A 20,400-nucleotide genomic window follows, 5' to 3' on the forward strand; every position below is an offset into this window, starting at 1 on the left:
AGAAAAAAAAAAAAAGGAAAAAAAAAACAAATGTGCTTTGATCTGTAACTGCATTTCTTGGTATAGCCCTTAACTTTCCCTGCATCTGAGGGCAATAACAATTACCAGAACTCTGTATTAAATTTTCACTGAAGTGCCTCTTGAGGAGGCTGGATTTATTAGAGGAAAAGAGACTGAAAAAATGCTGAAAGAACACATGGACTTAGTTCTTCTGTATCAAAGAACAAGGCCAACAGGCACTAGTGTTTATTCCAACTGTGTAGTCATCTTCTGAAGTCAAATGGAAATAAAGGTCACCACAACAATTATTCTGTGCAAATACTTTGTTTATGCTATCTTTCCTAATTTCCAGCAGTCAGCTGGCAGCATCTCAGTGCACAGGCTGCGAGGTACAGACAACATTAACAAACGAGGTCAGCAGCCAGGAGAAATGCTGAAGTGCTGGGACAAACTCAGCAGGTCAAGAAAGGCTGGGCAGCTCCACAGGAGAGGGTCCTGGCTAGTGGCTGTAAATGGGCAATGGCCTCTCCTCCTAGCTGCATCTCTGTCCAGGTACATCTGCTTTGGCTTCTATCATGATCCAGAGGTAAGATGCTTTGGGGGTCTCAGGATCCTAGAGCCCGCTGAGGCACCTGGCAGTTTTGCACTGTGTGTCAACAGTGAGCAATTCTGCATACATGGAAAGGGTTAGGCCACAACTGAGCATAAGCACGGAAACGTTAGTATCACTTACATATTCCCCACCACTGCCTCCTAGCACAACGTGTCGAATATAGTTAGGTGTCCATGTCTCATGGCTTCACTGACAGCTATTTTCTTGTATCTAGCAAGAGTATAGTTTCCTACAGTAAACCTGGTTGGAACGCAACTAGTTGATTATATGGAGGACGTTAAAACCAAGGAAGTAGTAATCCACAAAACAGAGCCAAGCCTAGAGCAGAAAACTTCATACTAGACATAAACGCAATAGCAATACACACCACTTTCATCCTGGAGAATCACAACAAGTACCCTTAACTACAGCTAGACAGTCTCTCCTTTTATTATTTCCTAAGTGTTCAGCGATAACAAGCCAGAGCTGATCAATCCTCCTTACTTTTGTGAGCTATGGGCACCAAGCACAAACTCGTCACAGTTAGAGCTCCCTGGCCCATTTGGCAAAAAACTGCTGCCAAATCACACAGAGATGGAAGCTGATAAAACTTTAACAGGTACCTTACAGCCTGGGTTTGCATTTTCTTTTTTGTTGTTACCCAGTAGCAATTAGAACACCATACACCTTGAGAAAGTGAAATATTGCAAGGAAAGATGCTATTAAGAATGAACACTTTTATTTGTGTTAAATGATAAAATTCAGAAGCAAAGCTTCAACCCTAACAGCGCAATAGTCAGAAGGCCAACAATCAGCTAACAGAAAGCACACATCTTTCATAAATACACCTCCCCCAGCTCTGCCTTTCTTCTTGTGTGCTCAGCTGTAGCAATTAGGAGAATAATCTATAGGAAGCCTACCCCCAAAAGCCTGTCTCAGCTTTCTCCAGCTGTTTCCTTCTTTTTATTGCCAGCAAACTCAAGCTCTGAAGAGACGATTCACCTCAGCAGGACTCCAAACTCTACATCTGCTCTGGGGGCATAATCTTTGCTGGGTACATGGAAACGGTCTTTAAACTAACGGAGTCACTAGACTAAGCAGAAAATCCTCTTCTCTGAATTGACGTACTAAGGTTTAATTTTCAATTGTATTCCTAGCTGGGTATTTTCAAGACTACCAACTTTATTCTTTAATCATCAAAATGCTGCTTTGCAACACACATTGCTCTTCTGAAAGTACCTTCCTGCACTCTATAAATGCAGATCTGCATCGTCTTCTCACAGATAAAGAAACTGAGTGACCCATCAAGCAACACAGAGAAAATCCCTGGAAAAAAAGAGGAATTGGCATTCAGTTACCGTTGCTCTCCCAAACCACAGCACAATGCTGCCCCATAAACAACCCTATTGAACAACAACTATTGAACATTACAAAAAATATGTTTTGAAAATGGATTTGAGCTTTCCATTCTTGAAGGGAATGGAGTCTTCTCCCTTAATTACAGCAAATGATTGGAAAAAAAGTGGTATGCCTGTAATTCGTGTGAAGTATGGCTGCAGAGTGCTCCGTTCAGGAGAAATCCACAGCAAAAGCAAGATGGAGGAATAGGGCGGAAGGATTCAGTGGGCTGAGGAGGAAAGCTCTGAAGCAGTGGAGCTAACTTGGATAAGCACATTGAAAATCAGGTATTTTTTTGTAGGTGGCAGATACAGGAAAAGATAGAAGGAAAGTAATACAGACAAGACCAAGGAATCGCAGATTACGGAGCCCAATCCTCTTTGTAGGAAACACATCCTACCTTCAGGTAGGAAACACATCCTTATATGTTTAGGAAGAGAAAAGGCAAATTATTTTTTCTTATTTATACAGAAGGAGTTCAGATATTTGATTCCCAGGACATGTGTGGAAGAGTTTCTGCAAATCAGTATTATATGGAGAAAAACCACACTGCTTATCACTCAAGACAACACACAGAGCAGCTCCCCAGTTACAACCCTGAAGGTAACTTACACTGATCTTCATATTTGATAAATAATGGTCTCCCTTCTCAAGAAAGAATACATAATTTCTGTGAAGCACAGAGAAGCTGGAAATATAAACGCTCATCTCCATCCTAATTTCTCTCCTCCAACTGAACTAGGAAAGACTGCACTGGAGGTCTAATACATGCCTTTCTTTACCTTACGAAAAAAAAAAAAAAGCAGTAAACTAGCTCTTCTACTAACAGAAAGAGAATAGGTTTTGGAAAATAGTTAGTGGGATTTTATGGGAAAAATCACAGAATGTCATGGGTACCTAAATACTGTTTTAATGCAGCCTCAACATTCTCTTTGTTCAGAAATACAGGCCATAGTAGAACGTTCAAGAAAAATTCTGTTCTTGAGAGAGAGATTTCTTAGCCAAAAACTAGTCTGAGATCCATTAGTCCAATTCTTTCATTACCACACAGAATTTGTCAGGTATGATACTCTGTTCTGAAGAACAAGGCCACAAAACAAGTATTAAAAATAATGAAGAGATCAAGACAAAGTGCCAAGTTAACAGCATATCCAAAGCAAGGAGAGGCTGTAGGCAAGGCCACTCTTCCAAATGATGGTAGCTTCTCCAATATTAGCGCTACACATGCATGTGAAAACAACTCGAACTTGTGAAGCCTGCTGGAAAAACAGGACATTATCCACTGAACGATCTTGACACAGAATTCAAAGGAGAAGCAGTCATACAGAAGCACAAATACACATGCATCACCACTCATCTTCACAGAAAGGAAACAGCTACAGACAGAACACTCAGATTTATGTGCTTTTCTGCAAAGTAACACATTTCACTAACACAAATAATTATGAGAGTTTTCTTCCCTTACTGGTCTTCAGTGCACTCAAAACCACAGATCACAAGAACAACCCCATACTTAGAATATCTAATACAGAACAATAGAGTCATAATTTTCATCACCCAATGGTTTCCTGACTAGAATAATTTCCTAGTGTTATCAGAAACTTCTCTCACTCTTAGATGCTGTGCAGGCTCATTTCCACTCTCCAGAGACCAAAAATTCTCTCATGAATTACTGTGGTTGTGAATTGTCACTACATCCACACTCATTACACAGTCACCATCTGCCAGTAACTAATAAAAACAGTTACCTCATGCTCTCATCACCTTTTTAGAATCATTAACAATGAAGAAAAGCAATCTTAATAATCCCCCCCTTGGTATTTGGAGTGCTAGGAATGTATTATCATAAATAAAATTCCTATTTGTTGGATATTCCACAACATGAGTTTCCATATAAGAAGCAAAAACTGAGGACTAGAAAACAAAGACTGAAAAAGCCATTCAGCCATACATTATGCTTTGCCTTGCCAGGGAGGAGAGGATGAAACATGGTCCAAAGCTCAGACTGGAGCTTAGCTGTGGACTAGCCTTACTAAAAATAATTTAACAAACATAGAAAGGGACCCCATAACCCCAGAAAGAACATTACAAGGACTTGAGATTATGCATTTCAGCTTCTGAAACACAACATTGCCACAGCATAGAACATGATTCTCTCAATAATGAATTTGCTGACTTCCTCTCAAGTACATACTGTTACCCACAAAGACCCCAACAACATGTTGTCTGACATGTTTACATCATCTGCTTTGGTGTTTGTCTCAAAAACACTGAAGTAAACAGCCAACTAAAATCAAATGCATCAAAACATCCTCCACTGGATCTGCTGACAGGCCAGCTGGGCCCCAGCATGGAGGTTCACCCTCCATGCCACTTCAACAGCCACTCAAGCTCTACTCAGCTTTTTGAAGATTAAACTTGCTAGGATCTCACCACAAACTTTCAATTAAAAAGAAAAAAAATATTTATTTTTATTTAAAAGAACAGACTTTTCAACTCAAACACTGACATAACATCAATGGATCACAACCAGAAACAGACCTTCAATCCCAAAGCACCACCTTTCCATGAACAGTTGCCGAAATTCTGCTGCAATGAAACCACTGCAGCTCCAACCACGTAGCGCAGCTTGTGGTATCAAAGGCAAGAAGAGGAAAAAAGTTTGAACAAATTCGACTTTCTGCAGTGCTGACGATGTAACCTTTTCCTACAAATCTCACCTCTGTTATGGTCTCTGAACATCAAGGCTATCTTTTAATAAGATCAACTGATATAAAAGAGAGGAAAAAAAAAAAAAAAAGAAAAATTGTATAAACTTTGAAGTACCCAAACCCTGAAGAAACACCTAAAGCTGGACCTATACTCCCAAAAGCTGTTGGTTATTTTTATCCTTGCTGACAGTTACTTAAAAATAGTTTATATATAGTCCTCATCAAACTTTGCCTTTCACTTAGTTTGTTATCAGGATCTGAGGCACTGCTTGCAACACAGAATGAAAGGAAGTCCAAGGAAGTGACATATTCAAGCTGACAGCACCCTATTAGAGGTCTCTGCATTAGCTATCAGTTATTCTTCTCTCTGCAGTCAGCAGAAGATGTGAAGCTCTCTTTGGCAAATGCACTTTTCAGTAACATAACGTCCTCATTTACTTGTCTGCGTTGTGTATTTCTGTTCATATCAGAAAGTTTAATTAGTCTCTTGCAACTAAAATGACTTATTTTGACTAATTTGTATTAGACATGAGGGAAGGATAAGAACGCTTTATTGACAGCTTAAAAATGTTAGATATGTTTCTAATGCCATGTCTCAGCTACGCTCCTATCTTGCTTCGTATTGGCCATTTTAGGGAAGTATCCTTTATCATAAAATTCTTGCTGCCTTTCACACTCAGTTTCTCTTTTTGTCACATCTAGAAAGCTGGGGTCCAAATTATACACCAACTAATATAAACGTGATTCTTACAAAATATTTTAAATGACCAAGTAGTAAAAGTAACCAACCACAGCAGTTTTCATGCAGACGTTGAAAAGAGTCCTCCATTTTATTCCCCAAAGTACCGCAGCAGGCCATCTACCGCAACAGCTCTGCAGATGAGGCATCTGCTGGCTCTCTGCAGTCTTTCCTAACATGAACTCGCTTTCCAGGTCTCCTGCAAATTCCTAACCACAGCTCCAGTTTTCCCAAGGTCTCTGTCTCCTCCTCATCCTTCAGGCTCTGGCAGTGCTTAGTCCTTACACGAGAGCCCCTGAAAAGCTGCCTGCAGCGACAGCCTGTTCCAACATCCCAGTGCTTTGTGTTTCACCTTGCACAACGACAGCAGCAGCACCATCCTGCAGCTGACGGATTTTTCGCCCTGTCTTTGATATCTCAGCGTGCCTCATGTAGCTGGAGCTGCAGCAATGAGACATCTACCTTTTCAGAAAGGCTGCCAATGCACACCAAGCTGAGACTGCAATCGGCTACTGAGCCCACTGACTGAAGGAGGGCCTACCTGCACATTTAAGACTCCACTCAGTACTCTCACCCACAGTCAGCAGGGTCTCAGTTCCCTGGCAAAGGGCAACAGCAGTGTACACAGCTCTGCTCCGACCTCAGGTCTTGTGTCTCATCACACGGCCCTTTTTGTCCTTCAAGACAAGCAGAATTTGAATTGTGATCTACAAAATCCTTAATTTTTACTTGGTGAAAAACCTAAGGCAGACAGAAAGGGTTAGAGAAAACTCATTATTACAGAATATGAATTATTACCCACAAGTCTCTTAGGTCACCTCTGCTATGCTGTGAAACACACATACTCTTAGCACAAGGCTTATTAAAATACAGACCATCTGACAGAATGGGGCTATTTTTACCTAGGCTGAACAATATCCAGGCATCTTTCTCAAGCAGTTAAATCAAACTCACAGTAAAAAGCACTTTAGGAAGGAACTTAAACCAAGCAAAGAATCTCAGAGACCAGTTTTGGCCCATATCCCCACCTTTCTGCTGCTTCTGCTGCTAAACACAATTAAAAAAAAAAAAAAAAACCGCTAAGAGCCACTAAAAAGCCACCAAAATGCTATGTCAAGGAAGTAAAATTGTCTGAACTTCATAAAACACACAAATCTTCCCACAGGATTGCAGCTGGCATGGCAGCGTGCAATCTTCCATCACAGTTATTTAGACCATATCTATACTGTGCTTATTTTAAACCGGCTGGCTTGGCTACCCCAATTTCAGAGCTGAAGCTCGCTGAGACGCAGGCAGTCAGCCTGCCCTGAGCTCGCTGTTACCATGGCCGCGCTGCAGCAGGACCCACGCTGGTCAGCCTAAAGTCAGCTCATGTATGTCCCAGTCAGTGCCAAATCAAATGAACACAGGCACTCCCGTAAAGAAAAGGTGATGTTTGCTGCCTTTGTGTGCTACAGTGATTCCTGGCAAAAGAAACTGGGAAAAATACTTCAGTAGGAATTAGGATTTTGTCAGACACTCCCAGCAGTCATTCAGGAAAAATACCAATCCTGTTGTGTGCTATACAGCATCCTTCTGTGTACCACCACCAATGCCTGAAAAAGTTAACAACTCACCACGTACTGAGCAACCAACAAGTCAGTTCTGTCTTTTGGCAAGAGTGTAAACGGCGAAAGATGGAACGGCCACTAATTTCCCAAATTCCTTCCTTCAGTAAGATGAAGGACTGCTGCTCTTAAAAAAAGACATTGCCTGGAATATATTGAAACCAATGATCTTTGCCTTCTGCAATAAACCAGATATGAATAAAAAAGCAAGAGCAAATGTGTTTTCAACCTGCGTATTATCAGTAATCAGCAGGCTGATAAGAACAGCACACACAAAAACCGTAGTGATAAAATTGTACAGACAAGTTGTGTGGTGATGACAGCATTCCTTGGAATAGCAATACATTCACAGCTTGTGTTGATAGCATTTTAGTCAAGATGCTTTCTGCAAATCTCTACTGGCCCTGTAAAACGTGAATGCTACTGATTTCTGATTGCATAGTGCTTAGCTTTTGGCTCGCATTATCAGTTCCCTACCCGCAGCACAGGATTTTCCCCTGAGCGCAGCCCCAGCCCAGCTTCCCAACGCAGCCCCCTCGGATGCTCCAGGAGCCCTCCTCACGCCACACATACCCAGGCACTGGGCATGACTGCTGCCATAACAACAGCACACACGGCACGTGGGGACTGGGAGACCGCAGCCATCGGACACATCAGGGTACGGCAGCAGCAGGCCGCTGCTGGCTGTCCAGAGTGGAAGTCACTGGCGTTGCACGTGTGCTCATCACACCAGGACCTGAGTGCTCACTTTGATTTCGCTGCAGCTCCGATCATAAAGCCCATACCCAATCTAACTGCAGAGAAATCTGACTGGAGAGGATCTAACCACTGAAACGGCTGTCTGCTGTTGTACCCACGTGATACTACTTTTCATGAGTCAAATGGTACAGAAGAGAAGGAACTGTTGGTTCTGAGGGCTTTGCTTCTACCCCTCAGACTGTTCAGCCTTAGGTGACCACAGACTGTGATGCGGGATACAAACAAATCTGCTTGTTAGAATTTTAGTTGGCTGTAAGGGAAGTCAAAAAGGCTTCTGGAGCCCTCTTGACACCTTATTTCATGCATTTCTCTTTGATAAGATGTGTATATAAAGAAATCTCAGCGGTAAATATACTCAGAGAGCCATCATGCAAGACATGGTTGCCTCTCAGTTTTTGTAAACAGCAGCTTATCTGAAACAATTTTTTTAATCAAATAAGGCTTCAGCATATCAGACTTAATCACCAAGTTTGCCTTCTTTTGCCTTCTCTTATGTACATTGACTACCGTGTTCCCTTTCAGACCTACAATCCTGCTGAAAAGTGTTCTTTTCTTACCTCCTTTGTATTTCGTGTGCCTCTTCTTACCCCGGGCATGCTTTTAATGGCATTACCAACAGGCTGGCAACTAACTTTTACTCCAGTTTAGTTATTGACCACTTCCCAGCATAGATTATGCAGAAAAACTGTTTCACCCATAGCACAGCTTTAGCCAGAGATAAAACATGATACCTAGTAACAGAGAAGTATTTTTTTTTTTTTTAAGCTTCTGGGAAAGTAAGTAACCATGGATGCACAAGAAACAACGCCTGCAGATAAAAAGAATGCCTCCAGATAATAATGTCTGTCAGACAAGATTTGCACGTTTCTTTGAACTGATATATTTATATCCTGCTAATTATTTGAGAAGCCTCTCAGAGACATTACCACAAAGAAAGCCAATGCTACGGTTGTATTGTTTACCCTCAAGTCTAGGTTTCTTTTTAATGTATTCCGCAAACTTCAAAGTTTGCTTTTACTGGTTTTCTTCTCAGTCATTTTAGTAACTTACAGCTATGCAAACATCTCTACCCTAGAATACACCCGTACAGCTTGTCAGGAAACATCTTCAGAGTTGAAGTTCATTAAGATGTTTTACAAACAACCTAGGTCACACTTTGCAAGGCCTGAGTTTACTGCTAAATACTCTCTCTTGCTCTTAACTCTGCTTCTCCATGAAAAGCATGGACATTGCTGTTACTGCTACACCAACACCACACAACACAACTGACAGCTTCACTAAGTTGTACAAGTAGGAAGCAAATTACAGTAGGTCACTTCAGGGTCTTTTTTTTTTTTTTCCTTTATGACAATAAAGGAATGACAATTCAGAGAATGTTCTGCTCGACAGGTTTTCAGCTTCTGGATTTCCCCCTACTCTTAAGGGCATAAGGGAGGCAAAACTTCAGAGGAAGGACTGTGTCACAGGCTGCGAAACAACACTACACGTGGACTTGAGGAACAGCAAAGAGGGGGTCATCTCCCCTCCCAAAGTAAAAGAAGGGCATAATATTACACTACTAACCCGCAAAAAAGCCCATCATTTTACTCTGTTCAAGTCACCTTCACCAATCCCACCTTAGAAGAGATGGGTGTTTGCTTCAGGATACCGCACACCCAATGCAAAACCGCTGAACAATGAAGGGAGGATGTTAGACAGGAGTTTCTGCTGGAGGAGCAGCTAAACTCTGGTACTGCGTTCCAGCCTTTCCCATAGCTGCGTAGCCTCCTGTAGTTTGGAATTACAACAGCACTGCACCAAAACTACATTCACTTCAGAGATGTCATGGCCTAGCAGAGATTATAGGTGCCATACTATTTTAAAAAGTTTTTAAATTTCTTGGTAAGATGTGTATTGATCTCTTTCAGAAGACAAACCAGTAGAAGCTGACTGGACTGAAAGTCACGTGAAACATCCCAAGCAGCCTGAGCAAGCTCAACTTAGATAGAACTGTAGAAAAATGGGCTTTTTCTTACAAAGTACAGGAAGTCTACAGTATTCCGTACTGATACATACACATCTCACACAGTAATCACTGACACCACAGAAAAAATATTCCAGATACAAAAGTATCCCTTATTATAAGGATATAAAAAACCCCGCTAATCTACAACTGCTTCTTCACCATTAGGGCAACGCTTACTAGAAGAATTTCAGTCTGCAGATTGTATCATAGGAAATGTCATTATGTTCTACTACAACAACGAGAGTTGACATATTTCAAAAATAATATGCTTAAAATCATTTGGCTCTACCACACATGCCGAGTAGGCAGAAAATCAGGATGTCTTCATGGAGAAGTAGACACCTCACACACAGAGCAGTTCCTCTTTTTAAAGCCCAGTGTTTCAGGAACTCAATTCCTATTTTGTTTAAGTGTTTAAAAGTACCAAGTACACTACTGAGCACTAGTCTACAAAATCTCAAATGAGTAGCTAGGGACTTATACAATACATGGAGGTGGGGAAAAAGGATGGCCCTGCTTATCAAATTTCCTGAAGCTGACAAAATCAAATCAATGTGTACCAGAAGTGTACACTGAAACACCAATTTGTGAACCCCAGGGACTGTGTCAGATTCCTGAATTACGTTACTTCTCAGAAAAGAAATTTGGAAATGGCAGTGGCAAAGTGCATAATGGCAAAAGTAACATTAGAACCAACAAACAAAAAAAACCAAACAAAAAGAATGAAAGAGATTCTAACATAATCCCAACATTTCAAATCATTCCTTCAGTTCACTAAATACCATAATACTTTCTATGGTATCATACCACCTTCTATACTACTTTATTATTTCACTCAAAATTAAGTGAATTAAAACCAGTAAGTCATGGCAAGTCAATCATATAGAAGCTTATCTAAGTTTGTATCAAAATATGTTCATTTCTGTAATCAAACAACCACCAACCTGATGTCCCTCACTGGCAGACTCTCAGCTGGTGTCAATTGTCACAATTTTCATGACCTCAATGAAGGCAGGAATATTTGTATCACCCAAGATCCATTTCTCTCTGTTTTTACAGAGCCTAATCATAAAAAAAAAATTATTTAAACTGGTCCAACAAATATTTTTTTTCATTTCTAAAGCATTTGACTGCTTGATACAAAAATAAGAAGTATACATATTTTATGAAATATGGCTCTTCTGACTCTTATATACAAAACAAATGCAGCTACTGTAAACACAGCAAAAGCTGGTACAACAGCTTGATTGCAAAGGGACAGGTTCTACCGTTTCCCCTGAAGAGTCTCCAACTGTGACCCCAGGAATAAAGGCAAACACAGTCACTTGTCTCCTCTGAAAATTTAGCTACAATAAGTTAGGTATTCAGAGATTCAACTTAGAGCTGCTAAGGCCAAAAAGTGCCAGTGCTGTTATATTCTGACCTCTCAAAAACCAGAGTCTACTAAATTTTACTAGCTGCTCCCTTAGGAAGAGCTGCATTTTACTGTATTACACTTCCCAGAAAAAATATTTCCCTCCGAAAGAAATACCAAGTGTAGATTCTCCCTTGGCAGCGAGTACCCGAGACATGGCTCTGTAAGGCCAAGAACATTTAAGTGCGGGAAACACAAAGCAATGTGCAAATGGGCAAAGACTCCCAAGATCCCGTCCTGCTCCTCTCCTCACCTGTCCTCCAGTACAAGAGATCTTTGCAGACCGTGCGCCCCGCAGCCCAGCCAGCACCCCCAGAGCCAGGAGCTGCACGTCAGCCTAGCCGCCCAGCACACCAGGGACGCCGGGGACTGGCAACATTAGGAAATGCACAGTAGTTGAGTTTAATTTGTGACTAATGGCTAGGGATATTAGAACTGAAACAATCTGAAACTGCCTGGTTTTGCTGTATGATGTCAGAAATGCAATAAGTAAGTCCTCACTGCAGTCACTGTCAGGCAGCTAGGGTTTTTTTCCCCCTTTTCGTTATCTCTTTCTTGTGCATTAAATGGTTTCTCTGTTTTGTTTATATTGTCAATAGTACCGTGTGCCAAGTGTGATAAAAATAATTTATTTAGTGTTTAATTAAGTTTCCAAAGCCACTGGGAAAACAATGGAAAGTGGGTACGTGAGAAGAGGGAGAGAAACATTCTCACAGTATGAAGTTCGAAGCTCTCTTCCAGCTCTTCCTTAAAAAAAAAAAAAAAATCTGAATCTTGGACATGAGCTACTTAGTTGAATTCCTTTAACACAGTACACAGCCTTCTCAGGTGACTGGAATTAAAATTCAAGGTACTAGAAACAACCTCAAGTGCATTTCATGACCACAGGCTTGTGTATTTGTTTATATCCTGGAGTCACTTAGAAAATATCTCCTCAAAACAGACCGAGCCTGGAACACCAGCATTTTCACTGAAAAACCAAAATTACAAAGCACTAGGAGAACAAAACTAAAGGGCAGCTGCCTCAGTTTTCCATTTGTAAAGCTTGTGATGCATTCAGTAAAAGAAAGCCAGCAGTCAGATTCCAATCTCTGTTATAGTGGGTAATCCAGTGCAAACCAACAGAAACCAGTATAGCTGCTCAGCATTTATATCAGCATGAAATTCAACCAAGTTGACTCCCAAAATAAAGAGGAGGGAAGAAATATGGCGGGGGGGGACCATTTCAAAAACACAGTTCAAAGGATTGTTCAGCTAATTACTCACAGAGATGAAAGAAAAAGTACTTCAACCATAACAGAAAACAACCTAAATCACTCTAAGATTATGTGACAGAACGACAGGAAACAAAGTTCTGAAATGACATCGTGAAGGGAGAATACAAAAGCAAACTCGGATAAAAGGCCACACGAAGAAGTAGATACTATGGTGGGAGGGGGGTAAGTATTCTGGTTTTGTTACTTTCTATAAAAACGTTGTCAGTCTTTTCACTGGAAGGGAAGCATCTATGTCAGAGAAAGAGAGAGGAACATGGAGAGAGATCTAAGTCAGGGGAACAACAGCAGATCAGTACAGTAGAAACAAGGCAACAGCCAGTCCCAAAACAATCTGGTACACAATAAAACACACCAGTAATTACCAGCTTCTGAGCAGACTTCGGTGAGAGACAGTGGAAGAGCTGCGGATGAGATGAACAGATGGAAAGACAAAGCCAGACAGGAATCAAAATACATAGTTCCAGCAAGGAGAACCTCCGCCAGTGTACATTTTGCAGTCTTTATTTCTGTAACTAGGTCAAATGACTTTTTTACCCCTTCACTGCTGTCTGCAGTAAAAAGTTCTGAAGTGAGAAGGACGGATACTTAAGAATCCCAAAAAATATTGTGAGCATGCACGGAAAATACAGACATGGATGAACATACTCATGTTGGAAGCCCTTTAAACAAGGCAGTGCAGCAAAGACAAAGTTAATCCCAGCAATGTAAACAAATCACAGTTTGTAGCATAAAATTTAAGCAAGGTACAGAACAGTGCACTCCATGAGATTATACAGAAGGGGATAAAACAGAGGGCTTTTCAGAACGGCCAGAGGGGTTGTGGGCCTGGGGGTGGGAACTTACATACAATGCTGACAGACTGCAAAAAGCCTTGGTAATTGCAGTCAGTTTTCTTATCAACAGGAATTACTTTTCCCCTCTTAATCTTAAAAGTTTCTTGATAGTCTGCTATCAAACAAATTTGGGATGTTAATAATAACGCACAATATTTACTGGCAATCCAGGACCATAGGTTTGCAGTCCTATCAACTGAAAACTCAGGGGCAAATCGGTTGTTCAGGTATGTGTATAAAATCTAGTCAACTCCTAAGCAATCCAAAACATTTCAGCGAATACTGTACAGACATTACCAACAAAAGGCTTTCTCCCTCTGTTCTGCCCTGCACACTCAAATCATTCAGATGCTGCAGTACTGGCATATGTGTAGATAATCCTGTGCAGGAGCAATTCTGAATGCTAAGCACCAGTTTATTTTGCCTGAGTGGGAACACAGATTGGTCATTGTACACAAGTTTCCATGTGATAATGCACAACAGTCTCAGAATGCTTTTGGCACAAGACACGGTCCATCGTTTCCAAGAAGCAAGAATTTAGTCAATATTTGACCTAAAAACCCCCGAACACTATAAGAATTACAAAGATGCTTAATGCTGAAAATTATGTTCCCTCCTCTGCAAAACCAGGCCTAACCAAAAGCCTGCTGATGTCAACGGAAGAATTCCCACTGTCTTCACTGGTGTCTGGCTAGAACACAGAGAGGAAAAAAAAAAAAGCATTGCTGTAGCCCAGGGGAAAGGAGAACCACGGCAGCAGCAGCATTGATTGCTCTCCTGTAGTAGTGGTAGTTTGGCCAGAAAACTGGGAGGGACTCAGGAGACTCGAGTCCCATGCTGCACCCTTGTAGGCAATCTTTGATGAGTCATTTGTCCTCTGGATCTCACTTCTCCAGTCCTTAACTCACATCTTTTGTGAAGTTCTTCAAGATCTCCTGATGTCGTTAAAAAAACCCAAACAAACCAACACCAAAACAAACCAACACCAAAACAAACCAACACCAAAACAAACCAACACCAAAACAAACCAACACCAAAACAAACCAACACCAAAACAAACCAACACCAAAACAAACCAACACCAAAACAAACCAACACCAAAACAAACCCAAGCACACAGCACACTGAAGCTCCATTGGTCTCTGCTGACACAGATCAAGGCCCAGTCCTCTCCAGACTTTTGTTCAGGGTTTAGCTTCCCACTTTTATATTTCACCGGCCAAGAACCAACTTTTGGTCTCCCTGCCAGGCATCTGCAATATAGCTGAACTGAGACCACGACCACTGAGATTGCTATCATGGTTTTCTAACAGTTACACCAATGCCAGCACCATGAAAGACAGCTGAGTTTAGGTTCATTTTTCAAAGGGTTACAAGTTTTGTTCACTCATTACAAACATCAATCCTTCATTTTCTTGTCTTTAGAATGACTAGAGTATTAAAGTTTTAAGGTCAATTAAATTCAAGAGTAAATGAAAAAACAGACAAGCTGTGCACTAGGTAAGAAACTTCACATTGACTCAGAAGTACAAATTATAAAAAGCTATGAAATTGGAATAAGAGTATAAAATATTTATTACAGTAATGGAGACATTAGCTAGCAACACTATTTTATTAAGAAACACAAAATTTACACTGAATTATCAGGAAACTGTACTGACAAAGTGCTATTGATTAGAGAAGTAACATCCTATGTGAATGGAGGGAGCCTCTTCAACTGACAATTAAAACAATTTTGAACTGAAAAGAAGCCCAGTAAACACACATGGGGGAATAATTCAGTAAGAAGCTGGTTGTTTCTGCCCACAGAAAGCAGCAGTGTTCAGCAGTGCCCACCTCAAATGGTACTCAGGTTCTCTTCCCCTCCTGCCCTCTGAAACATAATCTTCACAGCAGCTTAAAAATGCTGTGGTTAAAAAGAAACTCACCAGCGTGCTTTTTATTTATCTTCCATATTCTGAACTACAAAACTGCATATTTCAGAAAGGTTAGAAAGTTAATCTGAGGTAGGACGCTAGCTGTAGAAGCGGGCTGATGAAACCAGGAACGTGACATTTAACATCTCCCACATGCAGCTGAACGTAGCAAATCCTCCACACAAATCTGCTCCAAACACAGTCCTTCTCCAGCTCAGAAGGAATGAAACCAAGCTGACACTTCACCACAGGCACCAGAATGTTTTGTTACAGCCTTGGGTTCATTAGCATCAGTCTCAGAAGCCTGGAAAAGAGCCACTGCGCTACAAATTACAGGCACAAGCCGGTCAGGTGAAGACCAGCTTCTCACACAAGGTGAGCCAGCATCACAGGTCCAGACACGCTGGTATCTGGAGAGGAAGGGAGCTATGCTCATTACCAGATTTTTCTGCCCGATGCCCATTGCTGGTGACTTTCAGGTCGTTCACGTGGAACAGCAGAAAGCTCTTGAGAAAGGCTTTAATCACCTGAGACAGAAGGCAGGTTTTCAACTCCATCGGTCTCCTGACCCCACTGCACACTGGAGCATCTGCTTTACATCAGAGCCGTCCGAGCTCTCGAGGATCATGAGTCTTCAGAGAAATAAATGAACAGAGCTGCACCCTGCCTCGTTCCTTCTTCCCCTCAGTCAAAGCAGGATCACTGTGCCTCATGCAGCAGCGGCTTTCACTAACTACTCTGCATTTTCACCATCATACAGTTGGGGTTGCCTGAAAGGCAACGGCCAGATCCAACCTCCTGCTGCACACAGAAAGCATGGAGGAGCTGGACTGCAAAGTGGGCCAAAGTCATTCACAAGAAGGGGTTTTGGAATGGCTTTTTTGTGCGTTTCTGAAGCTGCAGAAACTGATGCCTGCAAATCCCTGCATCAAGCAGGTCCTGGGTACAGATTGCTTGCTCAAATATCCAAGAAACTTTGCCAGTCTTTGTTTTATACAATTTTTCTTTCTTGTGAGTCACTGCACTTCCCTTGTTATCCAAAAGCAGCTAGCCAGATACAACCTACATCCAACGTAGTTGTTACTGAGAGTACCTGGAGAGAAATGATCAGAATTCAAGGAGAAGCAGCTGGCAGAGACGCACGTGAGTGCCTGGCTGCTTCCTGATGGATGAGAGGTTCCCGGAGCTGCTAGCATCCCCCAACACAAAGTCTATTGCTGCTCAGGCTGGGGCTCTCTGCTGAGCAAGGTGAAACCTGAAACTCACTGACCTGATGAAAGAATTCATCATCCACAACCCAAGTAGGATAGAAGGAGGGCTACTTAGACGCTTCTAGGGAAGGCCACCAAAAACCCCAGGGAAAAAGGCTCTGTACTGTCATAGCCACCAGACTTTCCTAGTCTCATCCAGGACGTTGAGCAGCATTGCACTGCCATCTCTCGGCAGATATTCAGATAACAATCTAAGGCCTATAAAGTACAGGAGTAAGTTTACATTAAGAAGATATTAGAAGATATAAAAACATACACAGATATGTTTCTCTTACTAGCCAAATAAAACCAGATTGAAGTTCTAGGTGAAGAGCCTAGTCTATACCCAGTCTATTTCCCAGACTCTCAAGATTGGTACTTAATGTTAGACACACGTAAAAAAACCCCAAACTTAAAGAGGTGAAATAGGGTCTAAAATCCTTTTTTTTTAATTTTTATTTTTCCACAAAAGAGAGTAACTAATTTTTATAGCCAGCTTATACGAGTAGTAGATAACCACTGTCCCAATTTCAAGATTTTATCCTTTCGACTAAAATAGCATCGACATACCAGCAGAGCAGCTGGCAAAAACATGGCTTAAAATTCTTGGTCCTTTCAAGTATATAAAATCAAAAATAACAATTTAAAACACACAGCAAAGACAGGAGGACAGACTAATGCCACCTGTATAAACTGGAAATACAGAGGCAGGAGAAAGTAGTTACTAACAGTTTCTGATGAACAATGTTTATACTCCTGTAATATGAGGTCTGAGAGAACACAAAGACATTGCAAGTTACAGCTCCAGAAAACATCACCAGGATTTAAATTTTGACAGTTACCAGCTAAAGAAACACTTCAATATTAAGCGCGAAGACATCCCCATCCACTGGCAGAAACACTGTCCATACTAACACCCACACGTTCCTAACTCTAGTTTCCAGACCTATGGTAGGCTAGTCTGGTACTCAAGATATCTCATCCTCTGCTGCAGACCCCTTCCTCATCTGCATCTACATGTTCTATAGCATCCCAGTAGCTGAAATTTTTTGGTATACACAAAACACAGATTGAAACGCAAGCCTCCCTCAACATTAGTAACTGTTTTAAAGGAGATACTACAGAGGGACTATGTGCAAACACAGCCACCAGCTTAAGATGGGAAGAAGAGCGACTTCTGCTCTGGTTTTGCAAGAAAGAGCTCCTTCCCAAAGACAGGGACGCTCCTTTCAAAAGGGAACCCTCTGCATAGCACTGAGTTGCACTTCTAAATATCTTTATCAAGCCTTGGGAAAAGAGGTTCTTCATGTATCTAACTCAGAGCTGTAAAATCAAGTTTAAGAGCAAGTCCCTAAACACTTTGAGAATTTAGTCATAGCAAAAGCCAGTGGCACTTGGGGGTTCTTATTAATTTCTGTAACTATGTGCAAGTCATCAACTAAAATGTACAGTGCAGACTTAAGTTACTCTGCAGTATATGACACAGGAAATCTTGGTAGGCGCACCAGCACACAGAGAGTAACACTCACAAAACACAGCCTTCAAGCATTGTTTTCTAGGGAGACAGTGGACAAAGAGCAGTTGAATAACAATTCCCACAAAGCACCAAACCTTGCTCCACTGTAATTTACCATTATTCCATGTGAGTGAACAGAAACAATTTGCAGCACTTGAAAGTCTAGCTCATCAAATGTGTCTACTTGCAACATGTTATAAAAGAACGACAGCAGCATGATCTTTAAAAAAAAAAACCCACCACCCACAGAATTACTAAGTTGCAAACACTGTGCTAAGATAAACAAGGTCACTGTCTACTTGCTTGAGATGCAGTTATATGGATTTGACCTTTCCGTAATAAGTGGTAATTTCAGGGAAAACAACCTTTCAGTTCAGAAGGAAAGGGAAGTAAGTCATGTATCCTGCAGTTGCAGTTCATGATGAGACTCCCAGGCCTAATTTAAAGGTCACCAACCATCCTTTGAAAGCGAGATTGCTTTTCACATTTTCCACATTTCATAGAATGTCGTCAGGGCCAACTAGTCCACAACAGCAATATCACACAGTTGCCTGACCAAGAAGCAACTTCAGCCTTCCCTTCAGTACTTACCACCTTACTAGGCATGTCAAAATTAACAATGTTGGTACAAGTAATTATTTTGCTAATCTGTATCACAATAATTATATCAGTATTTGCACTCTGGTAACAAGCAGAGAGTCTGAAGTCTGTACTAGGCTAGGTGGTTTACATAAAGATTGGGACTGGAGAGTCAGTCTTCGCTTCCCCTTCCCCCAAAGAAAGTCAGAAAATAAAATACAGATAGAAAGTTTCTGTCGTTGGGTTGGGTTTCTTTAAACCATTCCTAAACTGACTCTAGAAACTGATCTCTATCACAATTGCCTATCCTTAGTGGCCATGGCACCAGGAATACTAGCTGAAGTCAGTTTATTTTCTTCATTGCTATGATTAAAAAAAATATGTGTACATGGAAGACAACTACACCTTTTAAATCCACTCTGTTCAAATTAGTTCAGGGTTTGCCCTCTGAGCAGGCAAGCAGCTTACCTGCAGCTCTGCTAAGTATAGGTCTTCTACCTTTTCTTTATTATTTGTGATGAACAGATGTAACGCATTCTCAGACACACGCCCAGAAACTAAATCAACAAGCATTTAGAGAAGTTGAGAGGAAAGGAAAAAAACAAGCCATAACTGAAAACATGCTGTCATCTTAGGGAAATACTGTTGCTAAACACAATACCCCAAACATAGCTGTCAGCTACTGGTTTGTAGATGCTGCCAGTAAAATAATACTTCTGAGGAAGATGCTAACTGCTGTGTCATTCACGAGATAGCTGAACTATATAACTTTCCATTTGCTTCTCTAAACTCTTTAAAACAAAAGAGCCAAATAACATTAAATCCAATTAATGCTAACATAAAATCAGAGCAGACTATTTCCATAGCAGCTCAACTACTTTTCAAGCAGGAAGCATTCACTCCTTCACCTTTGCCTACTCAGCAGTTTGTCACGTGGGCTGTACACAAAGGATGTGCACCATGAAGGTCAGCGTCAAAGGATTAATGATACATTCCTAAACAGTTAGCTTCCTACATGGAGACTCCCCAGCGTAACACCAAGATCTTCACATTTGTACTTTTAGACCTGACTTGTATGTCTGGAAATACCTGCTGTGAGAGTCTTAATAGAGCTGGAGAACACCCATGGGGAACTCTTAATCCATGGGATGCCAGAGCCTGGAAGCATGCAAAGAGCTGTTTTAACCTAACCTGAAGAATTTCTTCAAACACTTATTAACTCCAGTAAAGCTCTCTTCAGGGAAGAGACTTAAGCTGGTACTGAAGACAGATAACAAAAACTCTGTGACCACACAGCACAGCTAAGCTAAGGACTTTCTAATACAAGAAGGCCAGCTACTCTTTCTCCTCACTGAACCTGACAAGCTAATTAATTAGTGGGGAAGGCTCCACCACACCCCCGAGGAAGCAGCCCCTGGCAGAGAAGGGGCCACGAGTCCGGTGCAAGGGAAGGAAAGGTTTACCTTTATCGATGCACTAGTGTACCAGTTCGTCTGTCTGTTCAGCTCCTGAAGGCTATTTCCTTCTTCAACAGAAACACAAAATAAGACCTGCTGGTTGCTTTTAATCCTTACATTTGTGTGTCTTTAAAGGTAAGCCATTTGCACCTAACTGAAACACCTGAAAACCTCAGCCTCCAGTTTGCACCGTCACCATAGCAACAACAACAAAACTAAGGGAGCCATGAGTATTGGTGCACTGACAAAAGTTTAGTTCAGCTTTAGGACTGATGGTCAACAAGGGAACCATTGCAGTGCTCTGGTCCATTAAAAGCTGACTGATTTTTAGTATTAATAAATGCTTT

Source organism: Chlamydotis macqueenii, chromosome 10 (genome assembly GCF_036417535.1).
Source record: "Chlamydotis macqueenii isolate bChlMac1 chromosome 10, bChlMac1.mat, whole genome shotgun sequence".
Classification (NCBI taxonomy): domain Eukaryota; kingdom Metazoa; phylum Chordata; class Aves; order Otidiformes; family Otididae; genus Chlamydotis; species Chlamydotis macqueenii.